This window comes from Cervus elaphus, chromosome 30 (assembly GCF_910594005.1).
Source record: "Cervus elaphus chromosome 30, mCerEla1.1, whole genome shotgun sequence".
NCBI lineage: Eukaryota > Metazoa > Chordata > Mammalia > Artiodactyla > Cervidae > Cervus > Cervus elaphus.
In genome coordinates, this window is record NC_057844.1 from 62,053,075 (window position 1) to 62,076,672 (window position 23,598).

Genomic DNA, 23,598 nt, shown 5'->3' on the forward strand with positions numbered 1-23,598 from the left:
AAGGATGTCTCAGCTCTTTGCAGAGGGCAAATTTACCCTTTTTTTGCCATTTTGTTCAGGCCCTCAGTAGATTAGATGATTTCCATATGCTTTGGTGAAGGCAGATCCCTTTACTCCTCTGTCTACTGATTCAAATGCTAATCTCTTCCAGAGACATCCTCCCAGATACACCAAGATATAATGTTTTTACCAGCTATCAGGTCATCCATCCTTTAGTCTAGCCAAGATGACAAGTAAAATTAACCATCACTGTCTGCAATTATAGATTGAGAAACTGCATGACAAGGTAAGTGATACTAGTTAAAAAAGAAAAATTGACAAATGCAAAGGCAAAGACTTCCCTTTTAAATGACTTGGTGTCATTAATTTATCAAGATCTAATCTTTAGGGACTTACCTGACTGTTCAGTTGTTAAAATGCCACCTTCCAATGCAAGGGGTGTGGGTTTGATCCGTGGTCAGGGAACAAAGATCCCACATGCCACAAGCCAAAAAGTGACAAAAAAAAAAAAGAGAAATCCAAACTTTAGGACATGGGATTTTAGACAGAAATCCACTTACCATACACAGGGAAGAGAGTGGCACTTTCAACTTAGCAATAAGAGAGGACCCTAATTAATAACCTTAGATCACAAGTTTGGAGCTAGACACTCCACAGTCAAGGTCTGCTTGGTTTCTACGTGAGGGATGGTATAGGAGCAAAGTTTTGCTCAGTGATAGGATCTTATTTTCAAATAAACTTGTAAAGCACTGCTTCCCTGATATCACTCTGGGAGTATCATGACATAATATAGCAAATTCAAAGCTGTTTGAAGTTTGATAATAAAGAAACCTGCTTTTTGAACTCAGCTTTCTCTGACTATATTTAATTAAAGAACGTATTATTCACAGCATGTCTATTAATTTCCTGTGGAACTGGTGAGAAATGCTTTTAAAAGCCAAGGCTGGAGCTATAAGCAGAGATAAATTACCTGAAGTTGCTGAGAAAATTGAACTATTTGGGTAGAAAACAAAGCAACTCAAGTCAATAATTTAATGTGTTGGCATCAATCCATTGACAGTCACTTTCCAAATTTTATTCCTGACCAGTTGAATATGCCTATGAGAATGTAAACATATCATAATGAGAAAAATAATTTGAATAACTAAACAGTGGTCACCTGGTAAACAACCACAACAAAACCTCAATGAAAAAGTCTTATTGAAATAGTCAAAGCTTTTAATTTTATAATATTTTTGTGAAAAAAAAAAAAAAGACTGGGTGTTTTTAGAGGACACTTTATATAATACTATTTAATTTTAAAGAAAGTAATATTGTTACCATGAATGTATTGAGTTGGACAATGCATGCCTCCCAAATCCATATTTACCCAGAACTTCAGAATGTAACATTAGGAAATTGGGTCTTTGCAAATTTATTAGTTAAGATGAAGTCATACTAGATAAAGGTGGAACCTAAACCCAGTGGCTTTATAACAGGAGAGAAAACACAGAGAAACACAGAAAGAAGAGGTCATGTGAAGAGTAATCCAATCTGTGAATGTGGAACCCCAGATACTGAAGTACTGTGGATTCAGAGGAGTTGCAGATGCAGAAGAATTTTTACAAGAATATACAAAATTGGTGTAAAAAGTAGCAAAAAGCTGTCCATAAAAGATAGATTTATCTTCTGTTGATCTGCCCTAAAATGTATCCTTGGGGGGGGGTGGGTAACTATAAGAACACCCTTATATTGTTATAACATACTTTAAGTTAATAAGGGCTTACTAGACATATAGTTGCAATACACTTCAGTGTCTTGAGTTTTCCTGGTAGCTCAGATGGTAAAGAATCTGCCTGCAATACAGGAGACTCAAGTTACATCCCTGGGTTGAAAAGATCCCCTGGAGAAGAGAATGGCAATGCACTCCAGTATTCTTGCCTGTAGAATTCCATAGACAGAGGTGGCTGGTGGGCTACAGTCCATGGGGTCTCAAAGAGCCTGACATGACTGAGCAACTAGCGCTTTCACTTTAAATGTCTTAGCATGTCTGTCACATAGAGGGAAGCTTTCATTTTAAACTTACATTGTCTTAGAAATTTTTGTATTAACCATTTGCTCTGTTACAGACTGAATTGTTCTCAGAAAATACAAATGCTGAAGCCCTAACCCCAAGTGACACTGTACTGGGAGACAAGGCCTTCAAAGAAGAAATTAAGGTTAAATGATGTCTTAGGGTGGGTCCCCAATTCAATATGCTGTGTGCCTGCTCAGTTGTGCCCAAATTTCTGCATCTCCTGTGTTAGCAGACAGATTCTTTACCACTGAGTCATTGCAGAAGCCCTGGTGCCCTCATAGGAAAAGAAAGACACCAGAAAAATCCACACAAGAGGACACACAGGAAGATAGCCATCTGCAAGCCATGGGGAAAGACCTTAAGAGAACTCAATTGTGCCAGCACCTTGCTCTTGGAATTCTAACCTCTGGAAAAATAAAAATTTGTTGCTTAAGCCACTCAGTATGTGATATTTTATTATGGGAGCCAAAGTAGACTGATGCATCCCCTGATATTGTTACCCTTGTCTTCAAGAGTCCAGAAGATAATTAATAAAAATAAATTACTTTCTAAGTAATTTGTGTCTGTAGGAATAGTAGACATGGTTATCTGCTGAAACCTTATTTTAGGAAAGACCCCGTATTAGCACTTCAGTTTATAAGTATGCCACATCCACGGGCAAAGGAGAAGCCCCAGCAAGATAGTAAGAGGGGCAAAATCACATTTAGACTCAAACCCCTCACCCACCAGAGACACTCAGAGGGCTCAAACAATCCTTGTGTGCACCAGGACCCAGAGACCCTACAGAGACTGGGCCAGAACTGTCTTTGAGTGTCTCCTGTGAAGGCATGGGTCAGAAATAGCCCGCTTCAGGGACAGAGGCTCTGGGTGCAGCAGACCTGGGTATGGCATAAGCCCTCTTGGAGTAAGTCACCATTAACCCCACCATAGAGCAACCAGGACTTACACAGGATTGGGGAAACAGACTCTTGGAGGGCACAAACAGAACCATGTGCACACTAGGACCCAGGAGAAAGGAGCAGTGGCCCCACAAAAGGCTGACCCAGACTTGCTTCTGAGTGTCCAGGAGTCTCCAGGGGTGGCATGTGTCAACAGTGGCCCGCTGCAGTGTCAGAGACACTGAGTGCGGCAGTGCATGCATGAGACCTTTTGAAGGAGGTCACCATTATCTTCATTACCTCTATTATATTTTGGCTTCAGTTCAAACAACAGGAAGGGAACACAGCCCCACCTATCAGAACAAGACCCAGTTTCCTCCTCAGTCTCTCCAATCAGGAAGCTTCCATAAGCCTCTTATCCTTCTCCATCAGAGGGCAGACAGAATGAAAACCACAATCATAGAAAACTAACCAAACTGATTACATGGACCACAGCCTTGTGTAACTCAATGAAACTATGAGCCATGTCATGTAGGGCCACCCAAGACAGATGGGTCAAGGTGGAGAGTTCTGACAAAATGTGATCCACTGGAGAAGGGAATGGCAAACCACTTCAGTATTCTTGACTTGAGAACCACGTGAACAGCATGAAAAAGCAAAAAGATAGGATACTGAAAAATGAACTCCCTAGATCAGTAGGTGCCGAATATGCTACTGGAGATCAGTGGAGAACTAATTTTGAAAAGAATGAAGAGACAGAGCCAAAGCAAAAATAACACACAGTTGTGGATGTGACTGGTGATGGAAGTAAAGACCAATGTTGTAAAGAGTAATACAGCATAGGAACCTGGAATGTCAGGTTCATTCAGTTCATTTCAGTCGCTCAGTCATGTCCGACTCTTTGCAAAACCATGGACTGAAGCACCCCAGGCCTCCCTGTCCATCACCAACTCCCAGAGTCTACTCAAACTCATGTCTGTTGAGTCAGTGATGCCATCCAACCATCTCATCCTCTGTTGCCCCCTTCTCCTCCTGCCCTCAATCTTTCCCAGCATCAGGGTCTTTTCAAATGAGTCAGCTCTTCACATCACGTGGCCAAAGTATTGGAGTTTCAGCTCCAACAAGAGTCCTTTCAATGAACACTCAGGGCTGATCTCTTTTAGGATGGACTGGTTGGATCTCCTTGCAGTCCAAGGGACTCTCAAAAGCCTTCTCCAACACTACAGTTCAAAAGCATCAATTCTTCGGTGCTCAGCTTTCCTTATAGTCCAACTCTCACATCAAGTGAGTGGTGGCTGTGCGGCACTGGAGAGGCGAGCGGCTGAGAGGAGATACCCCACGTCCAAGGTCAGAGAAATCGCACTAAGACAGTAGGCACTGAGAGAGGGCATCAGAGGGCAGACTGACAGAAAACACAGTCAGAGAAAACTATCCAGTGTAATCACACGGACCACAGACTTGTCTAACTCAATGAAACTATGAGCCATGTCATGTAGGGCCACCCAAGACAGGCAGGTCATAGTGGAGAGTTCTGACTCGGCAGCACATATACAAAAATTGGAATGATACAGAGAAGATTAGCATGGCCCTTGCACAAGGATGACCCACAAATTCATGAAGAATTAGGTCCATGAATCAAGGCAAATTGGAAGTGGTCAAACAGGAGATGGCAAGAGTGAACATTGACAATTTAGGAATCAACGAAATAAAATGAACTGGACTGGGTGAATTTAACTCAAATGACTCTTGTATCTACTATTGTGGGCAAGAACTCCTTAGAAGAAATGGATCCATTGGATCATGGAAAAAGCAAGAGAGTTCCAGAAAAAGCATCTATTTCTCTTTTATTGACTACGCCAAAGACTTTGACTGTGTGGATCACAACAAAGTGTGGAAAATTCTCCAAGATTTGACAATATCAGACCACCTGGCCTGCCTCCTGAGAAATCTGCATGCAGGTCAAGAAGCAACAGTTGGTACTGGACCTGAAACAGCAGACTAGTTACAAATAGGAAGAGGAGTATGTCAAGGCTGTATATTGTCACTCTTCTTATTCAACTAATATGCAGAAATGCATCATGAGAAATGACAGGCTGGATGAAGCACAAGCTGGAATCAAGATTGCTGCACATAAAGAAACTCAGATATGCAGATGACACCAACCTTAAGGTAGAAAGCAAAGGATAACTAAAGAGCCTCTTGATGAAAATATAAAGGAGAGTGAAAAAGTTGGCTTAAAACTCAACATTCAAAAAACTAATATCATGACATCCAGGCCCATTGTTTCATGGCAAATAGATGGGGAAACAATGGTAACAGTGAGAGACTTTTAATTTTGGCTCCAAATTAACTGCAGGTGGTGACTGCAGCCATGAAATCAAAAGACGCTTGCTCCTTAAAAGAAAAGCTATGACCAATCTAAACAGCATATTAAAAAGCAGAGACATTACTTTGCCAGCAAAGATCTGTCTAGTCAAAAATACAGTTTTTCCATTAGTCATATATGGATGTAAGATTTGGTCTATAAAGAAAGCTGAGTGCCGAAGAATTGATGCTTTTGAACTGTGGTGTTGAAGACTCTTGAGAGTCCCTTGGACTGCAAGGAGATCCAACCAGTCCATCCTAAAAGAGATCAGTTCTGGGTGTTCTTTGGAAGGACTGATGTTGAAGTTGAAACTCCAATACTTTGGCCACCTGATGTGAAGAACTGCCTCATTTGAAAAGACCCTGATGCTGGACACGATTGAAAGTGGGAGGACAAGGGGACAACAGAAGATGAGATGGTTGGATGGCATCACTGACTCGATGGACATGAGTTTGAGTAAGCTCTGGGAGTTGGTGATGGACAGGGAAGCCTGGTGTGCTGCAATCCATGGGGTCACAAAGAGTTGGACATGACTGAGTGACTAAACTATATATTAAATCAGTTTATTTAAAAAAAATCAGTGAATTAGTTAAAACTAGATTCCTTATTTTGTAGTGATAGGACTGTAGCACAGAGTTGTTCAGAAATTTGACTTAAGTCATGAGTTTGGAAAATCTGGAATTGTTACTTCACTCCAAGCAAAGTAACTATTCAGTTCAGTTCAGTTCAGTCACTCAGTTGTGTCCGATTTTTTGTGACCCCAAGGCCTGCAGTGCACCAGGATTCCCTGTCCATCACCAACTCCTGGGCCTACTGAAACTCATGTCCATCGAGTCAGTGATGCCATCCAACCATCTCATCCTCTGTGGTCCCCTCCTCTTCCTTCCTTCAATCTTGCCCAGCATCAGGGTCTTTTCTAATGAGTCAGTTCTTGCACTAGCTGGCCAAAGTTTCAGCTTCAGCATCAGTTTTCTCAATAAATATTCAAGACTGATTTTTTTTAGGATTGACTGATTTGATCCCCTTGCAGTCCAAAGAACTCTTCAGAGTCTTCTCCAACACCACAGTTCAAAAGCATCAATTATTCAGCCCTCAGGTTTCTTTATAGCCCAACTCTCCCAGCCATACATGACTACTGGAAAAACCATAGCTTTGACCAGATGGACCTTTGTTGGCAAAGTAATGTCTCTGCTCTTAACATGCTATTTAGTTTGGTCATAGCTTTTCTTCCAAGGAGCAAGCATCTTTTAATTTCATGGCTGCAGTCACCATCTGCAGTGATTTTGGAGCCAAAAATAAACAAATAAATAAATAAAGTCTGTCACTGTTTCCACTATTTCCCTATCTATCTGCCATGAAATGATAGGATCAGATGCCATGATTTTAGTTTTTTGAATTCTAATTTTTAAGCCAACTTTTTCACTCTCCTCTTTCACTTTCATCAAGAGGCTGTTTAGTTCTTTGTTTTCTACCATAAGGGTGGTGTCATCTGTGTATATGAGATTATTGATATTTCTCCTGGCAATCTTGATTTGAGCTTTTGCTTCATCCAGCCTGGCATTTCTCATAATGTTCTCTGCATGTACATTAAATAAGCAGGGTGACAATATACAGCCTTGATGTACTCCTTTCCTAATTTGATACCAGTCTGTTGTTTCCTTTCCGGTTCAAACTGTCACTTCTTGGCCTGCATACAGATTTCTCCAGAGACAGATAAGGTGGTCTTATATTCCCATCTCAAATAATTTTCCACAGTTTGTTGTGATCTACGCAGTTATATTTATATAAATGCAGTTTATTATATATCAGTTATGCCTCAATAATTTTTTTAAAAAAGAGACAGAGAAATACTACCTATATACTCTCCCTAACTGTTCTTATCCATGGTAATTTATTTGACTACTTCAGTGACTGAACAACAACAACGTGTGTACACTAAGACCTTAATTTTATTCTTCATCTCACAAGTCACTACTTAACTGCCCACCTTTATACGTAATGACTCACTATACATCAGCTACTTAGTTGTTGTGTGGTTGCTAAGTTGTGTCTGACCCTTTGCAACCTCATGGACTGTAGCCCACCAGGCTTCTCTGTTCATGGAATTCTCCAGGCAAGAAAACTGGAGTGGACTGCCATTTTCTCCAGGGGATCTTCCCAACCCAGGTATCCAACCTGGGTCTCCTGAATTGGCAGGCAAATTCTTTACTACCAAACCACCTGGAAGGCCCCTGCTACTGAATATTCAATAAAATTTAATTCTTCAACTACGCTCTTTTTCTCTCAGTACCTCATCTTGTCTCACACGATGTTAATATCAGGAATTCAGTCACTAAAGGAACGTTTCGAGGAAATATCAAATCCTTTCTCTTCCTTATAAGAAGAATTTCTAGAATCTGAGCTTTTGCATCTTAGAAAACTTTCAGAATCTTGACTTTAATCTCCTGCAATCTCCTTTTCAACCCTAAAATTTATTTTCATAATATAATAAATATTTGTTTCCTTTGTGAATGTGCCAGGTTCTTTTATGTCACACACTTCAGTACATATTGTTTGCATTTTCTTATAAATCTTCTCTTTTTATTGTTTGTAAGTCTTAATCTAAAGCTATTGTCTTCATGAAGTTTTTTTGCTTTAACTCTCTCACTGACATGAGATCTCTTTTACCTGTGGCTCACTATATTAAATAAATATCTTCAGTATACTAAACACATTATTTTATATTTATCATGTTTGTTAAAAGTCAAACACTAAGAGACTTTTCCTGGGAGTCTAGCGGTTAAGACTCCTGGCTTCTAATGCCAGGGACAGAGTTTCAAGCTATGATCAGGGAACAAAAACCCATATGCCACACAGTGGCAAAAAAAAAAAAAAATTCAAACACAAAATTTTCCTGAAAGCAGGATATTTTTACTTTTATATTCCTTGCACTAGACACAGTGCCTGGCACAGACTAGGTGTGTAATGAATTGTGTGATGTGAATAAATGGACAAGATAATTAGCTATCAGGTACAATGCTCCTATTTGCCCAGGGAAGGATTGCCAGGCTTGATTACTTTTTTCTTTTATGTAAGCATCAAAAGACAGGTTTCTGAAAGCAGATGGCACATCTATTCATTTGGCAAGGTATATTAATCTTATTTGGTATCATTTTCAGTAGAATATTCTCAGGGAATATTGTGTGATAAATTTCTATTGACCTAATGGATTATTAATGAAGAGGGCCAGGGATCCTAATGGTACATCTAGGGTGACCTTTCATTAGGTGGCTCGTCTGATGAAAGAAGTTGAATCAGGAAGAGATTCATGGATCTAGACACAGGTTGGGAGAAAATGTCTTCCCCCTCATATTCCAAATGTAGGAAAGCCCCACCCATACAAATTCTGCTTTCTTATGTAACCACTGATGAAAGAAGTTAACTATGCATAACTAACATTTATATATTAGCCTAACACAAAAGATGTTCAATAGATAAAATTGTGAAAGTCATGGAACAAATTTACTTTTGGATTGGTAACTAACAGCTCGCTATTCTCTATGTTGATGATCTCTCTTTCTTCTCTAAGCTCTAAGCTTTATTCCTTCTCTAGGCTCTAACCTATTTTTTCTCTAAGCTCTTCATAATATGACAGAAATCTTAATACTATCAAAATTGTTCCTTTTCTTCTTCCTCTTCCTTCTTCTTATTGCTCCTCCATTTTCCTTATTATCAATATTGTTATCATCATCAATCCATTACCTTAAAATCATAATCAACCATCTTCAGTGTACTAAAGACATGATTTTATTACATTTGTTAAAAGTCAAACACTAAGGGACTTCCTGGGTGGTCCAGAAGTTAAGCCTTCAGGCTTCCAATGGCAAGATAGATTACTCACACACACAAATATACTCACATACATGTATACATATTCATATAATTCACAGACAAGGTATAAGTTATTATTAAACCATCGTTCCTCTAAAATTTCTGAGATTCTTGGAATAATATATTGTATGAAGCTATGTGCACACCTACTGAAGATCCCATTCAGTTAAGTAATATTTGAGGAATTGACAAAAATGTACTTCCTATGAATACAGAATCACTGTATTCTTGATATTTAAGAATCATAAGGCATTTATTGCCAATGTTATTTACTTCTGAGAAATTTACACTGCTTTCAGGTCAATATACATCATTGACCACAAACTATTTTGAAAGGAAAGAATTTACTCTAAAATATCACTTAATTCCAGTGAGGCATAAAGAGTACCTCAAATCAAATAGTCCAATCTATAGGTCATATGTGGAAGTTAGACATAGGCATAACCTCTTGAATTTAGGCTTAACCGATTGACTAATTGTGAACAGACATTATGTCTTTTTCTGCTGCAATAATCGGCAGCACTTTAGAAAGAGTGCAATTCCGCTGAGTAACGTTTCACAGTGCTCTTTTTCTCAGCACCCACCCGCATTGGTTATGTCCTGTGAGAAATCTGAAATATTTATAGTGCTTGGGTGCTTCAGTCTCCGTGTTGTTCACAGCGTTATTCTGTCCTGAATAATTCAATCCAGAAGTCAAGGATGGTACTTCAAGTTTCCCTTTGAAATCCTTAAGCAACTCTAAAACCATCTGTCTTCAACAAATAACTTTTTGAGAGTTCATCTTATGTTGTTTTGGTTTTGTTATGCTTGGACGTGATGATTTAGAATGAAAATGCAGGTATACATACAAACACAAGCATGTGAATGATGAAGTCAGATATGTGGACAAGCACTTTGTTCAAATCAAAACACGAATGAATCAAATTCAGGGAAAAGTTGACCACTGGTTTATTCACAAATTATCAAGAAATTATTCTCCTTGTCACCTCTCTTTTAGGGGTGTAGATAAGGGTTGGGACTGAAGACATGGAAAATAAAGTGTGGTTCTTAAGGATTATAGAAAATTCTAGTCCCTCTTAATCCTGCTAAATGTTTGCTAACCTAGAAAAATGCAATAATTAATAGGTTGTCATTTTTCTGGGGATGCTGGAGTAATGCAGTCATGTATTAGTAATGTGAAGTCCAAATCCTTTTCACAGTTAAGTTTGCCAAGGCAGTTGGATTGTAACCCTAATATTTTCAAGCAAAAAAAAATTATTCCACATTTTTGTTGCTCAAAAATTAGAAGATTCTTCTAGGAGAAAATTTAAGAGGAAAGCTGCTATACTCATTTCAAAGAATGTGCAAGTGGGCAACTGAAGATTTTAATCTCCTGGTACAGAGGGAAAGGAATCTGAGCAGTACTGTGCACCGTTTGTTGTGACAATTAACAGCAACATCACAATTCATTACATCGGTACTTAATGACAGTGATCCTAAAATTTAAGGGATTGGTATTAGACACTCCAGAGATGAGTCAAACTGATAACTTATTTTGAGATTCTACCTTCTGTTTAACTGACTTGATGACATAAAGATGGTGGGAAGAGATGAGAAGAATGAAAATTCTAATTAAATGAATGAGAACCAAAGACATGGAGATCTGTTTCAGACCATAAATACAGCTAATTAAGCCTTTGGCTTGATGAATGTTTAATAACTTAATTCTGTATTTATATGTTATTTAGGTATACTTTTCTGATGCCTTTAAGTTCATCAGACAGTTTCTTAAGTCTTTAAGTTTTATAGTTTTAACAATGAGAACAACAGAACAAATGAGTGTTTCTTACACTCTAGAAATAGACTGAAGTTTCTCTGCTCATGATAAATAGGAATAGAAATATTACTAACTGATCGTTACTCATTACCTCAGTCAGTACCTTTATGCAGTCAAATATTTGTCATACACATCTGTGAAAGATGTTATGCTAGAGAGAAAGATACAACAGTAGAATAGTGAGCAAAAAAGAAAATACTACATGTGTGTTATTGATTCACGTATATTCTGCTGTATATAGAGAAAGTAAAGATTAAATATGCTTAGTGAAATGTCAGACAAACACTGTATGTTATCATTTATATGAGAAATCATAAAATAATAAAAGAAATTAGGAAATATTAAAAAATAGACTCACAGATGTAAAAAACAAACTTGTGGTTATTGAGGACAGGGGCAAGAAAGGTGTGGGGAATTAAGATTTATAAATAATTAAGATATATAAATGTATAAAGTAAACTACAATGATATGTTGTACAGGGAATATAGCCACTATTTTATAACAACTATAAGTGCAGTAAAATCTGTAAAAATTTTGAATTGCTATGATGTACACCTGAAACTAATATTGTAAATCAACTATACTTCAATAAAAAAGAAGAAATATCATGAATAGTGTAGTATGCTAAAAGTAATAAATATTTTAGAAAATTTGAGGAAGATGAATTGAGTCAGAAACACTGAGTTGAAGGAATAGATTAGAAGTATTGGAAAAGGAAATGGCAACCCACTCCAGTATTCTTGCCTGGGAAATTCCATGAACAGAGGAACCTGGTGGGCTATAGTGCATGGTGTCGCAATGAGTCGGCCACAACTAAGAGACTGAGCACTTTAGAAACATTTCAAACATTAAAAACATTTCATTTTGAATAGGATAGAAACAGTAGATTCACTACTGAGGTGACTTTAAGCAAAGATTTGGAGAAAGCCAGAGTGTCGGCTGGATGAACCTCCAGAGAAGCCTTTTTGACAAAGGGAACAAAACTAGGGCCCTCAGAAAGCTCTGCGCTTACATTGTCCAGGGAACAATGAAGTGACTCCAAAGTGGCTGGATGGAGTATCAAGAAGAAAGTAGGAAGTGAAGTTAGACAGTGGGAGGCCAATCAAGTAGGATCTGCCCGGACTTCCCTGGTGACACAGTGGTTAAGAATCCACCTGCCAATCCAAGGGACACAGGTTGGATCCCAGGTCCAGGAAGATCCCATGTGCCATGGGGCAGTTAAGCCTGTGGCCACAACTACTAAACTCCATGCTTCTAGAGCCTGTGCTTCGCAACAACAGACGCCGTTGCAATTGGAAACCCATGCACCACAACTAGAGAGAGTAGGCCCCAATCACTAGAGAGAAAAATTAGAGAAAGACCACATGCAGCAGTGAAAATCCAGAACAGCCAAAAATACAAGAAAAAATAAATGCACAAAAAGTAGGTTCTGTTGTGCATTACAGTGTGGCTGTTTCTCTCTGTAAAATGAGAAATCAAGAGAGAGTAGGCCCCAATCACTAGAGAGAAAAATTAGAGAAAGACCACATGCAGCAGTGAAAATCCAGAACAGCCAAAAATACAAGCAAAAATAAATGCACAAAAAGTAGGTTCTGTTGTGCATTACAGTGTGGCTGTTTCTCTCTGTAAAATGAGAAATCACTGCAGAATTTTAGGCAGAATAGTGACATTGGCTGATTGATAATTTTAAAGTGTCACTCTAGACTCTATCGAGAATAGACTGCCAGGGATCTAGGGTAGAAGGATGATAACCTGAAAAAGCCTTGCTATCAGCTCAGACCAAGGTAATTAGCGAGGAGCAGAGGTTGGATCTTAGGTATATTTTCACAGTTGTGCCCACAGGATTTGCTGACCTATTGATCATGTTTGTGAGAGATAACAAGATAGCTCCAAAGTTTTGTACTTAAATATAAGAAAGGAATTGCTATCAAATGAGAATGGGGAAGATGCTCCCCAGGTGGCGCTAGTGGTAAAGAACCCGCCTGGCAATGCAAGAGACACAAGAGGCTCCATTTTGATCCTTGGGTCGAGAAGATCCTCTGAAACCTACACCAGTATTGTTGCCTGGAGAATCCCACTGACAGAGGAATCTGGTGGGCTAGAATCCAATGGATCACAAGGGGTTGGACATGAATGAAGTGACTTGGCAGGCACACACACAATAATATATCTCCAGGGCTTTGTTCCAACAGGCTTTGTTCCGGGGCTTTATTTCCAATGAGAACTGACTTATGGGAAAGGACCCTGATGCTGGGAAAGATTGAAGGCAGGAGGAAAAGGGGACTACAGAGGATGAGATGCTTGGATGGCATCACCGACTCAATGGACATGAGTTTGATCAAGCTTCGGGAGTTGGTGATGGACAGGGAAGCCTGGCGTGCTGCAGTCCATGGGGTTGCAAAGAGTCGGACATGACTGAGTGACTGAACTGAACTGAACTGAGGGCTTTGTTCACTTCCTCATCCAGTAGAACGTCAGCAGTAAGAAAAGAGCTGAAATCTGTCACAGTCCAATATTATCAGGTGAAGAATCAGAGAAGTTATTATGGAGTGATTTTTAAGATAAGCATTGTGTTAGTTTCCTTTGCCTGCTGTAACACATTATTACAAACACGAAGGTTTAAAACAACAGAAACATATTCTTTCATATTTGCAGAGATCAGAGGTTCAACACCAGTTTTCTCAGGGCCACAGTCCTTCCAGAAACTCTGGGTGAATCCTTTTTTATCTCTTCCAGCTTCTGCCTGGGTTCCTTATCTTGTGTGTTAGTCACTCAGCTGAGTCCGACTCTTTGTGACCCCATGGACTGTAGCCCACCAGGCTTTCTTGTCCATTGGATTCTCCAGGCAAGAATACTAGTGTGGATTGCCATTTCCTTCTCCAGAGGATCTTCCTGCCCCAGGGATTGAACCTGGGTCTCCTGCATTGCAGGCAGATTCTTTACCATCTGAGCTATAGGGAAGTCCATTCCTTATCTTGGGTCCACACTACTCTAATCTCTGCCTGCATCTTCACTTCAACTTTTCTTTGGTATGTACTAAATATCCCTCTTTCCCTGGCTTATGGGAATATCTATGATTGAATTTAAGAACTGGATAATTCAGGATAATCTCCTCAGGTTGACATCATTGACAAAATCACAACTACAAGACCCTTTTTCATTCCCAGTTAATGTGAGTAGCTTTCAGTGACTAGGAAATAGTATCTTTGGTTAGCTGCTATTCAGCGTAAAAATAAGAGTGTGTTGAATCCAGGGGCTTCCCAGGAGGCGCTAGTGGTAAATAACCCATCTTCCAATGCAGGACGTATGAGACTTGAGTTCAATCCCTGGGTTGGGAAGATCCCTTGGAGGAAGGCATGGCAATCCACTCCAATATTCTTGACCAGAGAACACCATGGACAGAAGAACCTGGTGGGCTACAGTCCATAAGGTTGCAAACAGTCAGACATGACCGAAGTGACTGAGCATGCACACACACACGTGTTGTATTCATTACAGCAAACATTAAGTTGAAAGTAGAAAGTTACCCATTTAAACTCAGCAGAATTGAGATCATGTGTGTCCTTGAGCAGAGTGGCTTAAGTGTAGTGGTGTTGGCAAAGTCCTGAATGAAGTGGAATTAAGAGAAGAAGGCAAAAGAGAAGAAAAAAAAAAATTGAACTCAAACAATATTTTCAAGGAGTTTTGCTCTAAAAGAGAAGTCAAGCAATTTGGTATAAGCTGAAGAGTAAACTGGGTCAATTTTTTTTTTTAAATTCTAAAGATGAAAGAATATAGTGAAGCTAGTGAGGATATAGGATGTTAAAGGAAGAGATGAGAATAACAGAGCTGGTGTTCTTTACTGTCTGCCATGGTTTAGAATCCTCCAGAAACAGGCCTGAAACCAAGAATGAGTTCAATTAGTTTATTCAAGCAACAGAGGATTGGGGTATGAGAGACAAAAAAGAGAAGAAAGCCAATATCTGTGTTATGAGCAGGTTGCCACTGTGGGAAATTGGATCTCTGTCCTTCTCAGACCTCTGGGGGTACTGTGTGAAACACAGCTCAGGGTTTTATCTCTCCAAGGGCAGGAGGGTTAAGAGACTTTATTCACCCACTATTGTCTGTTGTTGGGTGAGAGTTGTTCCTTGGAGAATCGACACAAGAGCATTTCTGACCTGGTCTGTGCTTGGTCTGAACACATCCCTGTAGACGAAGTCTTCGAAGAGAGAATTGCAGGTGTTAGAACTAGGAACTCTTCCTGTATGTGAATAAAACTGAGATGGATACATGGGCCTAGGGTCTGTTATGGAAGGGGAGACAGAGAGGTGCCCTAAGATCATCATATTTCGTTTCCATAATCTATGTAAAAGCTATCACTTCACTAACTTGTTACCAAAAGTGGACTCCGGCTGCTCACTGCTCAAAACAAAATAAAGAGACCAGGTTGATAAAAAGGAAAGTTGGCTTTATTTTGGATGCTGGCAACCAGGGTAGTGAGGGAGGTCTTCCCCCTGGAACAATCAAGGGGCAAGAGTTTTTATAGGCTGGGGGGAGGGGTCTACATGCTGAAACAGTCAGCTTTGACAGTCATCTTGAAATTGGTCATTGGTGGTCTGATCAGCATTATTTTGATTGTTTTAAGTACAATTAATCTTCAGTTCTGGGGTCGGTTTGTTTCCATTTCTTTGAGGCCAGTTCTCAGAATTTAGTCAGCTTATGTCATGGGGCTTCCCAGGTGGCTCAGTGGTAAACAATCCACCTGCCAATGAAGGAAACCCAAGAAGCTCCCCTGGAGAAGAAAACGGCAACCCATTCCAGGAGTCTTGCCTGGGGAAACCCATGGACAGAGGAACCTTGTGGGCTACAGTCCATGGATCGCAAAAGAGTCTTAGTGAGTAAACAACAGCATGTCATGGCTACAGCCTGGCCATCATGTAGTTAACTTCTTCTTCCTGATGGGAGTTTCAGTATCTCTAAAGACCCCTCACATAATATGGCTCAGGATATTATCTATAGCCCTTGAGAAGGAACTAAAGATTATTGACTATGCACAATGACTAAGCTATTATTATTTGATCTCCTTTAGCTGTTTTCTTTGTTTCTGCATTTCTCACTTCTCAGATTAAACTTTTCTTTAGCTTAGTTTTTCCACAGACAAAAAGCAGACAGGACATAGGAGGCAAGGACCATAGTGTCCTGCTCCATTTCAAACTGAGTATATATGTATTTATCTGATTTTATACCTGCATATATAAATTGAATGCAAAAGAGAAATTAGAAAATTAATACACTGATGTCTAGAGGAAGATAACCTTATATTTCCAATATCTATTACTTTTCAATTAAATATCAGTGATGGCAGTTATAAAACTTGTTTCAAATAATAAAAAACTTTATATGATAGAAGAAACTACCACATGATTTATTTTTATAAATATGGAAAGCAGAAACTTTTCTTCATTTAAACAGCAAAAATATTTTTTCCAACATGTGTCAAAGAAGTATCTCAATTCTAGAGACATGGCTCTTCTTTCTTAAAAATTGCCTTGAGGATGTAACCTTTGTTGGAACAGAAATGTTTCTGTTGTGTACAAATTATTTAAATTAGATACAGAATCATCTCCCTTAGATAAATTTAACATATAATGAGCATGAGAAGATGGACAGATTTTTATGTGCCTTCTCTGTTAGGCAAACAGGCACATGGTATATGTTTGGGAATTATAATGAAATTAAATGTTGTTTGTTTTCATCAATAAATTTACTCAAAAAGAATGTCATGAATTCAGTTCAGTCACTCAGTTGTGTCCCACTCTTTGAGACCCCATGGACTATAGCATGCCAGACCTCCCTGTCCATCACCAGTTCCCAGAGTTTACTGAAACTCATATCCATCGAGTCGGTGATGCCATCCAACCACCTCATCCTCTGTCATCCTCTTCTCCTCCTGCCTTCAATTGTTCCCAGTATCAGGGTCTTTACAATGAGTCTGTTCTTAGCATCAGGTGGCCAAAGTATTAGAGTTTCAGCTTCAACATTAGTCCTTTTAATTAATATTCAGGACTGATTTCCTTTAGGATGGACTTGTTGGATCTCCTTGGAGTCCAAGGGACTCTCTTTCAAGAGTCTTCTCCAACACCACAGTTCAAAAGCATCACTTCTTTTGGCGCTCAGCTTTCTTTATAGATCAACTCTCACATCCATACAGAGAAGGCAATGGCAACCCACTCCAGTGTTCTTGCCTGGAAAATCCCAGGGACAGCGGAAACTTTTGGGCTGCCATCTATGGGGTCACACAGAGCCCAACACGACTGAAGTGATTTAGCAGCAGCAGCAGCACATCCATACATGACTACTACCATAGCCTTGACTAGACGGACCTTTGTTGGCAACGTAATGTCTCTGCTTTTTAATATGCTGTCTAGGTTGGTCATAACTTTTCTTCCATGGAGCAAGCGTCTTTTAATTTCATGGCTGCAGTCACCATCTGCAGTGCTGATTTTGGAGCCAAAAAATAAAGTCTCTCACTGTTTCCACTGTTTCCCCATCTATTTTCCATGAAATGATGGGACCAGACGCCATAACCTTAGTTTTCTGAATGTTGAGCTTAAGGCCAACTTTTTCACCCTTCTCTTTCACTTTCACAAAAGGCTCTTTAGTTCTTCTTCGCTTTCTGCCATAAGGATGGTGTCATCTGCATATCTGAGATTATTGATATTTCTCCTGACAATCGGAATCATGAATTATCTGTGGCAAAATAAAATAGGCTGTGTTAGTCCCTTTCCATTTCTGTTATTTGTTTATATTTGTTTCACATGTGGAGAGAATGTCCTTGAAATTGACTAATTATTGACAAAGAAATCAATATGTTGTGGTTTTATAAATCTTTTGAAAGAAAAGTGATTACATCCTTCTAACCTTAAATAGATTTGAGAGTGGCTGACTGATTCTATTTACAGTACTATGAGACTCAAATAATAACTATATTCATTTCTAAACTGCCTTTTGCATTTTTTAGGCAAGATAATATGTATATTTTTGAACAAGTAAAGATATTTTGGGCTTCCCTGGTGGCTCAGACAGTAAAGAATCTGCCTGCAATGTAGGAGACACAGGTTCAATCCTTGGGCCAGGAAGATCTACTGGAGAAGGGAATGGCGACCCACTCCAGTATTCTTGTCAGGAGAATTCCATGGGCAGAGGATCCTGGCCAGCTGCAGTCCCAAGTGACCAAGTGTTAGTCGCTCAGTCCTGTCTGACACTTTGCGACCCTATGGACTGTAGCCCACCAGGCTTCTCTGTCCATGTGATTTCCCAGGCAAAGATACTGGAGTGGATTACCATTTGCTTCTCCAGGGGATCTTCCCTACCCAAGTATCAAACCTGGGTCTCCTGCAAGGCAGGCTGATCGTTTACCATCTCAGCCACCAGGGAAGCCCCAGGGCTACGGTCTATGGAGTCACAAAGAGTTGGACAGAGCAACTACACTCACTTTTTTCACTTTTCAAACATATTTTAAAGCATTACAGTTGATATCTATAATGCCAGGAAATAGACATCTACTCCCCAAGCCCCTCCAACTCTGCCTTCTGGAATTTTGCCTAATAATCACCAGAAGCACAACTTTATCTCTTAGTTTTACCTCCTTGCTCTAACAAAAACCTGATTTTCCTCTGAGAACACCACTGCCCCTGGAAATCTCTTGGGTACTTTATTAGTTTCCTCTGCGTGTAATTGTGCTTAGTCACTCAGTTGTGTCCAACTCTGTGCAACCCCATGGACTGCAGCCCGCCAGGCTCCTCTGTCCATGGGATTCTCCAGGCAAGAATACTGGAGTGGGTTGCCCTCCTCCAGGAAATCTTCCCAACCCAGCAATCAAACCCAGGTCTTCCACATTGCAGGTGGATTTTTTACCATCTGAACCACTAGGGAAGCCCATTATAAGCCTTCTGTAATCAATTGTCACTGACTGAGGGGCTTAAAACAACTTATTCTCTCAGAATTCTGGAGACAAGAAGTCTGAAAACAAGGGGTGGGTGAAGCCATGCTCCTCTGATTGCTCTGGGGAAAAGTTCCCGTTGTCTCTTCTAAGTTCTGGTGCTCCACAGGAATTGTGGTGTTTCTTGACTTGTAAAGGCATCAGTCTCATCTCTGTCTCTCTCATCACATGGGCTTCTCCCTGTGTGAGTATATGTCTGTTTTATTCTCCTGTTCTTAGAAGGGCACCAGTCTACTTGGATTAAGATGACTCTAATGTCCTTGTGACCAACCTAGATAGCATATTAATAAGCAGAGACATTACTTTGTCAACAAAGGTCCATCTGGTCAAGGCTATGGTTTTTCCAGTGGTCATGTATGGATGTGAGAGTTGGACTGTGAAGAAAGCTGAGCACTGAAAAATTGATGCTTTTGAACTGTGGTGTTGGAGAAGACTCTTGAGAGTCCCTTGGACTACAAGGAGATCCAACCAGTCCATCCTGAAGGAGATCAGTCCTGGGTCTTCATTGGAAGGACTGATGCTGAAGCTGAAACTCCAATACTTTGGCCACCTCATGTGAAGAGCTGACTCATTGGAAAAGATCCTGATGCTGGGAGGGATTGGGGGCAGGAGGAGAAGGGGATGACAGAGGATGAGATGGCTGGATGGCATCACTGACTCGATGGATATGAGTTTGAGTAAACTGCAGGAGTTTGTGATGGACAGGGAGGCCTGGTGTGCTGCAGTTCATGGTGTCGCAAAGAGTTGGACATGACTGAGTGACTGAACTGAACTGACTTAATGTCCTTGCCTTAACATGATTACATCTGCAAAGACTCCATCCTCAAATAAGTTCACCTCCATGGGTACCATGGTTTAATATTGCCCCCCCCCCTAGTATTCTGGGGGCACAATTCAACCTACAGCAGATGCTGACTTTTTTTGTAAGTTTAGTTTAATCAAATCTGGTTAAGGGTAATATAGATTTTCTGTCATAGCTCCAGTAACATTGGATCAGAAAGTGCTCTCCTTCTGAAAGTCACTTTTAGAATATTCTTCTTCCAACTTATACAAACACTCGTAGCATTGGATTTCACATCTTTGCATTATGGTACCAACATTCTCTCTGTTCATTGATGATTTTAACTCACTCTAACATTTCCAATCTGCTTTTACCAAAATTTTGGTGATTTCCATCTCTATATTGACAGTCCTCCTAATGGTCTGGACTCTCAACTTCTTAAATCAGTCCTTCCCTGTGATCTTACCTTCCTTTGTCCCACTGCCAACTATGCTGTGCTCATATTCCAAAACTTCATCTTTAACAATGGCAGCACATTGCCTGTAATCAGAGTTTCATGCATTTTATTTATTAGCCATTGCCTTCTATGTCTTGAGTGTACTCGATCCAACTTTCTCCCTCCAATGATTTTCTTCTTCCTTCAATTTGATGAATACCCGAAGTTGATCAATTCTATCAACTATTCATTATATCTAGCTTCACACAATCACTTTACTTTTAAAATTTGAAATTCAATGGTCAATTATTTTTACTACTACCTTTCATATAGGTGGCTCAGATGGTAAAGCATCTGCCTATAATGCAGGAGACCTGGGTTCGGTCCCTGGGTCAGGAAGATCCTCTGGAGAAGGAAATGGCAATCCACTCTAGTACCCTTGCCTGGAAAATCCCATGAAAGGAGGAGCCTGGTAAGCTATAGTCCATGGGATCGCAATGAGTCAGACACGACTGAGCGACTTCACTTTCACTTTCATATACCTTCAATTCTTTGTTTATTTTGACAAAATAAACTCAATTAACTGCAAGCTTCTGCCTTATAATATCCAAATCTTTGCAGTAAAACTTGGCTAAAGAATAATATATAACCATGCTTATTGGGCTTCCCTGGTGGTTCAGACTGTAAAGAATTAGCCTGCAATGCAGGAGACCTGGATTTGATCCCTGTGTTGAGATGATCCCTTGGAGAAGGAAATGGCAACCCACTCCAGATTCTTGACTGGAGAATTCCATGGACAGAGGAGCCTAGCAGGCTGCAGTCCATAGGTCTGAGCAACTAACACTTTAAATTTTCATGCTCATTTTTGGTCATAATTAATAATTGCTTAAATAAAAGTGTACCCTAACGTCAACCTGGCAATCTCAAGGGTGCCCTTACAGCTACCCAAAAATTTTACATTATTTCCTCATTTTTCAGTCTCTCTTCACTGGGGACTCTTTCATACTTTCTGTATTCTTCTCAATGTCTAATTCTATCTCCCAGTCCATCCCATTTAACTAATGATGTACATGTCTATTTCACTAGGAAAACTGTACCAAACAGAAGAGGACTTGATCAGAATTCCACCACTGCATCTACCCAGGTACTTGCATATGCAACCATAAGATACAGGCTCCATCAAAATAAGAAGGATGCTCATTTGTAGCATTTTGTATTTGCTTTGTACATTTGACTTAGATTGGCAAGTCCTATCTCATATTGTCCTTGGTTTTCAAATAATATAATTTTAAGAGAAAACTGACAAAATATGTGTGTGTGTATGTGTGTGTGTGTGTGTGAGAGAGAGAGAGAGAGTGTGTGTGTTCTCTGAGGGGGTATTCTAGTTTATAGAATTTTAAATCTTTAACCTACAAAGATATCATACAAGGTAGTAGAATTCTTTGTATAATTTTATTGTAAAAAAATTATACCACTCAAAAACACTAATCAAAGATTCTCAACTGCAAATTGTCTATATTTGAAATTAGTAATGGGTATTTTTTACGAACAATATTTTGCCTCATCCACATTCTCTCTTGTTTCTATGTGCTTGTGTTTTCCTATTAATGTTTATGAATTTCAATTAACTAATTCAGAACACTTTCTATTTTTTCTAAAGACCACAGTTTAAAGGTTACATGGTTGATGACCAGTTGAGAACACTGAAAGAAAAATAATACATTTTATAGTTGAAAAATATCCATTTGTATTTATTGCATTGACATAAACTATGCACTTTTTCAAAACTAGACTGAGAGGTCTATAAGGAAAGTATATATGTTTATCATTGTATAAGTCACCAAACCTAGCAAAATGTTTTGAATACATTGGTTAAATTAATGATTTTCAATGTATGATTTACAAAGAAAGGACATATAGCCATTGTTTCTTTATTTAAGTTTAAACTTAAGTGTGAGTGATTTCCTTGTGAATTCTCATACATTCCTAAGATCATTCTGGTATATTCTATCACTGTGTACTTTTAGGTAGCGGATCATTGATTTTTCAGATGAAATGTGTGGTTAATGGGAATAATGGAAAATACAGCTGCCTTCTCCGTTAGGCACACAGGCACATGACATGCAGGGAATGAAAAAGGTCTTTAGAAATGTGTTATTCAGAACTGATTCAATGTGGAATTGCTCTGTTCTAACATTACACATGATGGATGAGTAGTCTAATTCCCACGTGCATTGTCCCATTACGGAGTTCTATCAATCCAAAATTTTATTGTTAACGGCAATGAGCTCTGTGTAATGGCTGACACATTAGCACAGAAATGCTCCTTTTTTTGTCACAAATGTATTGTTGAAGCTGTTTAATACTTGTTTGCTTACCCATAATGGTAGAAAATGCATCTATAATTACTGTCATGGGGCTGAGACTATACCATCTGGTATGGAAAGAAAATGTTTGTATCTAGGCTTACTAGACCAGAATATATATTCTGAGCCATTAAGGTAAAACCATTCATCCTATATAATAACTTCTTCACTATATGAGCACAGACTAATGAGCATAAACACAGTTGGGTCTGGAAAAATTTAAGAAAATATTATGTTTCATAATATAGTGCTCATTCTCTCAAGAAAAATAAAATATATACAAGCTTTATCTCCAACAAGTTTTTTATTCTATTTAATACCCAAAAACATTTACTCCATTATGGACATCCGAAAGTCCTCAGGTTAAATAAAAGATTATTTTTTAAAAATCTGAGCATTGCTTGTGGGTTTCCCTTTTCCATTTTCAATAGTTGCATTATCCTAGGTTTATATTATTTCCTCTTTCATTTTAGTAAAAAAGTATGGAAAGTCTTTAGCCTTTTGTTGTATATTTTGTGCCTATAGAATATCCTTCTTGGGTGAAGATACAGTCACGTTTAAGAAAAAAAAAAAAAAAAACAGAACAAGACATCCAAAATCTATACAAGAAAAATCATAAAATTTTATTCTGAGATCTAACTGACACAAAAGAGACTTGAACAAGTAGAAAAACAGTTCATTTTCTTGAATAGAAGGGCTCGAGAGATGTTATCTCTCCCTGAGGTCATTTATAATTGAAAGCTACCCATTTAAAATGCCAACAGTTGTTTTTCTGGACATAGATGACTTGATCATAAAACTTATTTGGAAAAATAAGCAAAAAGAAGCAAACAGAAAAATACTGAAAGAAGAAAGTGAGGATAATATGTCCTACAAGATATTAAAACATATTTAAAAGCCATTGTAATTACAATTGGCACATGATCAGAGTGACCAATCAGTGGAACAGAAGAGAAGCTTTAGAAACTTTCCCAATATTGTGTGTCTATGCGGCAACAACACTGGCTTTTAAAATTTGTTCTGGTGATGGTGGCGGTTTGGTGGTGTA

The 23,598-nt window shown here is 39.0% G+C and overlaps 1 non-coding gene across 1 annotated transcript; it reads left to right on the forward strand.

Annotated features, from left to right (window-relative positions):
• Nucleotides 1-4,462: 4,462 nt before the first annotated feature.
• Nucleotides 4,463-4,568, forward strand: LOC122687124. Its single transcript, XR_006339026.1, has one exon. It is a non-coding gene; the product is annotated as a U6 spliceosomal RNA (small nuclear RNA).
• Nucleotides 4,569-23,598: the final 19,030 nt, after the last annotated feature.